A 7967-nucleotide genomic window follows, 5' to 3' on the forward strand; every position below is an offset into this window, starting at 1 on the left:
TTTGCCAAAGAATGCTTTCAGCCCCTCTCAAGTGGTTTTAAGGCTGCTCTGACATTTTTTCAAAAACGTGTGGTGTAAAGTCATTAGAGAGCCTCCAGTCTTGATGATTGTCGCCAGCACTGTCCTGGGCGCTGTAACAGGAAGCAGCATCGCTGAGTTTGTTAACTTTGAGAAGAGGGGGAAATTCTGTTGCAGAGTTAACTTAAACTCTGATTCAGTCGCCGGGGTCAGAGACTCCTCTCCTGCTGCATCTGAACGAGCTTACTGACACTCCATTTCCATTTGCTCATTCATAAAGTTGCTATCAAAGAAAATCAAATGCAAAATGAGGATTCTAGCTTTATTTAATGAAAATTCAAGTTCGATGAATGATGACCACAGATATGAAGAATATATAAATAATCTGTATATAAATGCAGCACTTTTGTTTTTGCTCCCATTTTTCATGAGCTGAACTCAAAGATCTGAAACATTTTCTACAGGACCCATTACTCTCAAACATTGTTCACAAATCTGTCTAAATCTGTGTTTGTAAACACACTTCTCCTTTGCTGAGATAATCCCACCTTACAGGTGTGGCATGTCAACGTGCTGATTAGACTGCATAAATATTGCTGTTTGGGGAGGGGGGGTCAGTATGGTATGGTCACCATTTGCCTAATGCAGTGCAACGCGTCTTCGTCACATAGAGTTGATCAGGTTGTTGATTGTGGGGGAATGTTGGTCCACTCCTGTTCAATAGCTGTGCGAAGTTGCTGAATATTGGCAGGAACTGGAACACACTGTCATATATGCTAAACCAGAGCATCCCAGACATGCTCAATGGGTGACATGTCCGGTGAGTATGCTGGCCATGCAAGAACTGGGATGTTTTCAGCTTCCAGGAACTGTATACAGATCCTTGCAATATGCATTATCATGCTGCAAGATGAGGTGACGGTTGTGGATGAATGGCACAACAATGGGCCTCAGGATCTTGTCACGGTATCTCTGTACATTCAAAAATGCCACGAATAAAATCCATCTGTGTTCATTGTCCATAACATTGCCCATACCAGAACCCCACCGCCACCATGGGCCACTCGATCCACAACGCTGACGTCAGCAAACCGCTCACCCACACGATGTCTGCGTCTCCAACGTGCCAGACGCCATCAAATTTGAGCATTTGCCCACTCAAGTAGGTTATGATGACTGACCACACCAGGGCTGGTGTTGTTACATGTGGTCTGTGATTGTGAGGCCGATTGAATGTACTGCTAAATTCTCTGAATCGCCTTTGGAGACGGCTTATGGTAGCGGACATCTGTTGCGTTGTGCTGTGTGATCAAACTGCACATTTGAGAGTGGCCTTTTATTGTGGGCAGTCTAAGGCACACCTGTGCAATATTCATGCTGTCTAATCAGCACCGTGACATGCCACACCTGTGAGGTGGGATGGATTATCTCGGCAAAGGAGAAGTGTTTACTAACATAGATTTAGACAGATTTGTGAAGAGTATTTGAGAGTAATGGGTTCTTTGTGTATGTAGAAAATGTTTCAGATCTTTGTGTTCAGCTCATGAAAAATGGGAGCAAAAACAAAAGTGTTGCGTTTACATTTCTGTTCAGTGTATGATGATGACAGAATGATTAAAATGACTCTTCCCTCTTTCTTTAAGGTAAATATCATGTTAGGTGTTAACATGTGTTCTTACTCCCCCAGTCCACTGGATTAAAATGGAGACTGCTCTTTATTTACCCATTGCCATGGTGAGTAACGGCATTGGAGGTGATCAACTGTTGTGGAACCTAAAACTCAGTTGCTGATCTTCGGGTTAATGAAGTCAGTCTTATTTTATGCTTGGAGTTGCTTCTTGGAATGGAGCCCTATCAAATTTTCTCCTTCACAATAGTTGAAACTAAATTAATGAAGAAAGGAGATAGAGCTAGTTTAATAATGAATACACTTCTAGCAAATAATAATTATGTAAATCAACAGGGCAAAGTTTGAGGAAATCATTTTGTATGCCTGTGTTGACTAAAACATCCTTCTAAACTCTCAAACTCCAGAGCCTCATCTTACACACTGCTTCTTTTTCTATGATGGGCAGTATGTGTGATCACTTTGTCCCTGCTCAGACTACCTGGAAACTTAAATTACTCATGTCAGCTATGACCTGGCAAAACCGAACACAAATATTGATTGTGGCTCTATGTCTAAGATTGTTTTCTCTCATGTTTACAGCTGATACAAGCTCCCACATCAGATCACCTTGGCTTTGTAAATGTTTCAATTGCCTTCCCATTTTCCCTTCCCTTTTTATTGAAGAGAGGCCTTTATTTATTCCAGGAGGACCACTTATTCTAGTGTTACCTGTTACCTCCCTACTCCCATATGGGAACTGCAGACTTATCTGACTGGGCAATCTAACCCAACAACTCTGTAGCACTCTTGTACACTCACACACACTCTCTCTCTCTCTGTCACACACACACACACACACACACACACACACACACACACACACACACACACACACACACACACACACACACACACACACACACACACACACACACGAATAATTAAAAAAAAAAGAAAAAACTCTCTCCGTCTCCTATCTGGCAGAGTGATCTAATGCAGCAGCTTTCCTGCCGTCTGGCTGCCATGACTGGTAAACTAAACCTGTGGCTTTGAATTACTCCTCTTTTTACTGTGCCCTCTTCCTTCTCCCTTCCTCCAACTGTCTTCTTTTCTATTTGGCTACAGGTCCCACACATAAATGTTACCAAGCTGCTCTATTGGTATAGCTTAAACTTAAGCTACTACTTTATAAGAAAATAAAAGTTTAATAAAAGGAACAAAAAGAGAAATATAGGATCAAGATAGCCACCATTCATAAGGTGCAATACTCAGAGCTACTTCTAGGGGGGTGAAGGTTTTATGGGTTGATTTGACTGTGGAAATACAGTTACTGTTACTTTTTATTCACTGCAATTTATTACTTTCACATAACATCAGAGCTACTGGGACATGCCTGCCCAGAGGACAAAAAAAGTGCTATGGTCCTTTGACCACCAGCAATCTATTGAATGTCTTCAAGTTTAACCAGATAGTTACTGTGCTATTTATCAAGGTTTATTTACAGCTGCCAGTTGGTATAGAGTATGGCAACAGCATGTGAACACACCTCTCATAACTGAAAACTATGGATTATAGTGTCAGTCTTCAACGAACCAGCTATGGCTGGTGCCTGATTGATAAGCCTGTGCTATAGCCCACTCTGTGATGATAAAAGTGACCCAAGCCACAGCCTGACGTAGACCTCTACGGGAATTTAACATCTCTATAGCAACAATTGGAACAACTGTTATTGAGTTGCTAGGATAATGGGAAATAGGTGTGGTAATTTATTGCTATCTCAAGCTTGAAAGTCAATATTTATTATTCATTTATTTTATCCAGGTAATTTCAGATTAGTCCTGGGTTTTCTGTACTATAGAGGTGGCACACATCTTACAGCAGCATGGTCTCTTACACTTTGAACCTAACCTCCAAGTTAGGTTCACATCTGGAACAAGTTAGTTTCGTAGTGTCACCATTACTGAAGGATCCCTCAGACCTCTGTGTGCAGATAGCAGGATGGTCTGAAGCAGGGATGTCAAACTCATTTTGACATGCCAGATACAGCCCACTTTGATCTTAATAAGCTGAGCTAAATAAAACTGTCACTTAAACTTACATTGTATCAAATAATTGAGTATAATCTATCAGATTCTCCCACGTCTTAATGATAGAACTGTAATATTGATAAGTCTGTTACCTACACGGTATGCACTCTTGCTGTTTTTTTTCTTTCCAGGCTCCAAATTGGCTAAACCTCATTAATGAAGCTTATGTGTAAGTTCAGTAAGAAAGGTCTCACATCTGTCCAATCCCAGGTGCTGCTGGCTAAATCTGAGCTTTATCACTTCCACTTTCCCATGCTGTCAGGCTGTTTGTGACATCACTGGTCTAGTCCAATCACCTTGTTCCTGCCTTCTCCAGGCCAATCAGCATTCATGCCGCGTACTAGAAATCTCACTGTGCTTCTGTCTTTCTCCTTCGCAGGTGCCTTTGTGCAACCCATCTCCACCTCTCATCACACAAGCTCCATTCAAGCCACCATCATCTCCACCACCAGCTTCTAGGCTCCGGGTGGTCCTGCTCTAATCCGTTTCACAGCTGGGGTTCCGTCCTGGAAGTGCTGACATTATTGTGAGTTTGATTCCATAAAAAGTGACAAAAACATTAGCGTGCGCTGTACACTCTGTATGGGAAAAAAACTTGTAAAAGATTGTAAGCAAGTAGTAAGTAAGTAAAAATGACTATACAGCACTTTATAAATAGCACTTTTTAAGACGAGAATCTGTCACAAAGTGTTTTACAAGGATATTAAAAATACCTCACACAGAAACATCATAATACACAAAAACATTATCCAAATGCGTCTTTAAACAGATGTGTAAGGCCGTAAAAGTAAGAGTCATGATTTTAAACTGATAGCTAAACCTAACCAGAAGCCAGTGCAAAGACTTTAACAATGGACTCATTTGTGAGAATTACTTTGTATCTTATTTTATGGTTATTTTTAAGTTTCAAAATCAGCTTCTCTGCTGCCAATAATCATATCCATAACTGTGATTGGCCAATGTCACCCCTTAGTAAACGACCAGGAGAAACCCTTGGTTAATTTGCTCACCAGCTTTGTGTAACCGCTTGTTCTGATTGCCAGTGTTACAGTAAGTGAAACAAGATAACGGAGAGATATCCTTTGTATGTTGCTTTGTAGTACAGACCTCTGAACAGTGTTTCTTGTTATTTCTTTAAGCAGTCTTCAGGAATAGTTCTCCAGGGTTCTTGTAGGATGCTGGAAAGTTCTTCTTTGGATGTTGGTCTTTTGTCCTGTTCTCTGTAAGATGATCCCGCACTGCTTCAGTAATTTTGAGGTCCAAGCTCTGGGGGGGCATTGTGTGTTTTTCTATCCAGGTATCCTTTTAATGCCCTGGCAGTGTGTTTGAGGTCACTGCCATGCTTAAAAATCTAATAAGACATTTTCCATTTTCTTAATTCAGAACTCCATTTTAGTTTTAACAAGATCCCCAGCCCCAAACTATGCAGCCCCAAACTCTGACAGAGCCTCCACGCCTATCCTTATGCTAAATATTGGTTCCTCACTCAATAAGCCCTGTTGCCAGTGATTCTTAGTCCAGTTCTTGTGTAATTTGGCATACCTCTGTCTTTTCTCCCCATTTCTCTTCTTTAAGAATTGATTTGTGACAAAATTTTCTCATCAGAAATTAGACTTCAGCAAACAGTAGATGGATCAAACTGAAGGACCAGATGCATCTGTCAAGTGATATTTAAAGTCTGTTTTTCCAAATGTGTCTTTCAGGAACTGTTAATCTCCTGTTAATAGTGTTTTAGGTCGGCCATGTCTTTTTTTGTCCTTTACTTGTCCAGTTTCCTTCATTTTTAAAGGACACATTGCATATTATGCCAAGATATGCCAAGGTTTCAGCTAAACGCTCTTTGGAAATCAGTTTGTGATTTCCATTCAGTGTTCTCAAAGTGCAGCCCTTTGTGTTTCCCACTAAAGGAGAAATGATGTACTACTGTACGTTTCCTTCACATAAATGTAGGGTCCAAAATAGAACATAAAAAAAATAAAAGTCAGCTCAGTCGGATTAACAGGCAATATGTTGCATGGCTGAAAGTGGCCAGCCTGTGGCTTTCCCTCTGCTTTCCTGTTGATCATTGCTGTTTATATCCAATAAAGCCAAGGATTAAAAAAATTTAAAGGACCAAAAAATATATTTAAAAAACCCAATAAAAGTGGTTATAGTTTGTATAATGTGTAACTGTAACACATGACCACAGCGATTACGTACTTCTAGGAAGTTTAAGAATCATTTCATAATGTAGGTTTACATTTTTTGAACCAGAAGTTTTGATGACGAGTGTGCACAATGCCCAAGAGAGAGTGCTCTGTACAAATATGCTGATCTGAAAGCCGCAAAACCCCCATGGGAAAGGAAGATCCCTGTGAGAGGGTCATATGAGTAGGTGCCCATTGATGCTTTTGTATGTAGCTTGAAACAAAAAGCTATACAGTTAAAAAAAATAAAATAATTAATGAGTGCCACTGTGTGCTTGAACACTGTGTTCCAGTTCTGGCTTTGTGTGCACCTTCCTGTATAAGGTCGCTACATGATAGACATGCAAACAAGAGCAAATGAATACATTCTCAGCCTTTGATGAGATCCCAAGTGTTAGCAAGCTAGTGTTTTTAGTCACAGAGTAAATGTTGCTCATGTAAGTGAGAGTATGTGTAGTTAAGTAAAAAAAGAAAGGCTGAGATAGAGAGATAAAGGCAGAGTGTGTTTGAAGAGTGTAAACATGAGACTGAGCCAACTAGTGAGCCAAGGAATTGAGAGGCCCCCGGGGAAAAGTCACAACCTTCTCACTGGGAAAACGTAAAACAGAGCAGCTGGGTCACATTGTATATGCATTTCATTATTGTACTTTTTTCTTTTATTAATCTCTTTTTCTGCTTCTAATTAGATGAATGTGTTTATAAATTCAAACCATAAACCCGAAGGTCCTTTTAAGTCTTCATCAAAATTGTTCTTCATCTTGTTCCTTTCTGCCCAGTTTGGCTTGTTAGACATTTGCGTGGCTGGTTTCCTCAGTTTCTTATTTATAGCTGACTGTTTTGTCTGCTTGTTTCATGTGAACACACACGTAAGCAATGACCCTTGAAACTAGGCAGAAATCTGACCCACGCACCACTAAAATTCATTATCCTCCACTCTTTCCTTTTCTCACCTGTTTTTTGTTCCTTTCCTCTTTTAATGATAATCTTTTCTTTTTGCGTTACATGACATTTTGAACCCCCCCGCCTCCCATCTCTTATTCTGTTTTCCCTACTTGCTTAATCCAAGGTTCTCTAACCAGCTTCTTCCTGTTATCTTCTTTATTCTCTCCTGCACGTCAACTCCTCCTGTCCCATTCAGCTCCAGGCTAAGGATCACTGTCACATACATGCACACAGAAGAATGCAGTAACAGGAGAAGAGGGCTGGGGGCAAATAATCTGTAAACTGCTACAAAAAAAAGGGGGGGAAAAAGCAAGCAATTTCTTCCCTCGGTGGAAATCGTGGCTGTTTCTTGCTACTATTTCTGTGCTTATTGTTTGGAAAGACACACAATACAGCGTGTGAGGTAAGTCACAGAACTGGTTGTTCAAAGTGCACCCAGACAGCATGCTACTGAAACCAGCTGATAAGTTTAGCTTTGAATGTTGGCTAAATGGCTTTCAGTAGTTGTTCTAAGTAATACTACTATTACAAGTTGCTAGCAGACTGTCTCTAACACTTAATTGTAGACTAAGTGGGCTTTTATTACCTTTTTAAGTGGTGTTGATCATGCATTTGTCCCATGAGGCATGAGTGTGAACTCGAACAAAATTTTAACTAACACACACTCAGTGGCTTCATCTCATCGTAGCTCTTTTCCATCCACCACCATCCAATTCCACAACAATCCAACAGGCTCAGTTTATCCATCAAAAATGGTCTGTTTTAGCTTTTTAACTGGTTACAGATGCTGACTGACACAGAACATCTACTGTATGTCTGTAAGTGCAAGATGTTTTCCACAGCACAGGAAGCAAAACACCTACACAAACTTGAAAAATCAGGTTGTGCAGAGCACAAAACTCTGTTCTTGGCTGTTACAGTATAAACACACAAACACACAAACATCTGGGCCTATGTGACCCAAACATCCAGCCCGTAATTACATACAGAAGAAAAGTTTGACAAGAGTTAATCTGGATGAAATTCACACCAACTGGACGATTCCATCACTAAACGAATAGAATTTATTATGTCATTCACCCTCGCACCATCTTTGCGATTGCTTACTGAGTGTTTATTGGACTA

General features: G+C 40.4%; 1 pseudogene; it reads left to right on the forward strand.

Annotated features, from left to right (window-relative positions):
- The first annotated feature begins 717 nt into the window (after positions 1 to 717).
- On the forward strand, positions 718 to 4173 carry LOC146614523 (uncharacterized; annotated as a pseudogene).
- The last annotated feature ends 3794 nt before the right edge of the window (positions 4174 to 7967 follow it).

This window comes from Diplotaxodon limnothrissa, linkage group LG17 (genome assembly GCF_057381915.1).
Source record: "Diplotaxodon limnothrissa isolate DT_005_m linkage group LG17, D_limnothrissa_male_GT1.1, whole genome shotgun sequence".
Classification (NCBI taxonomy): Eukaryota; Metazoa; Chordata; class Actinopteri; order Cichliformes; family Cichlidae; genus Diplotaxodon; species Diplotaxodon limnothrissa.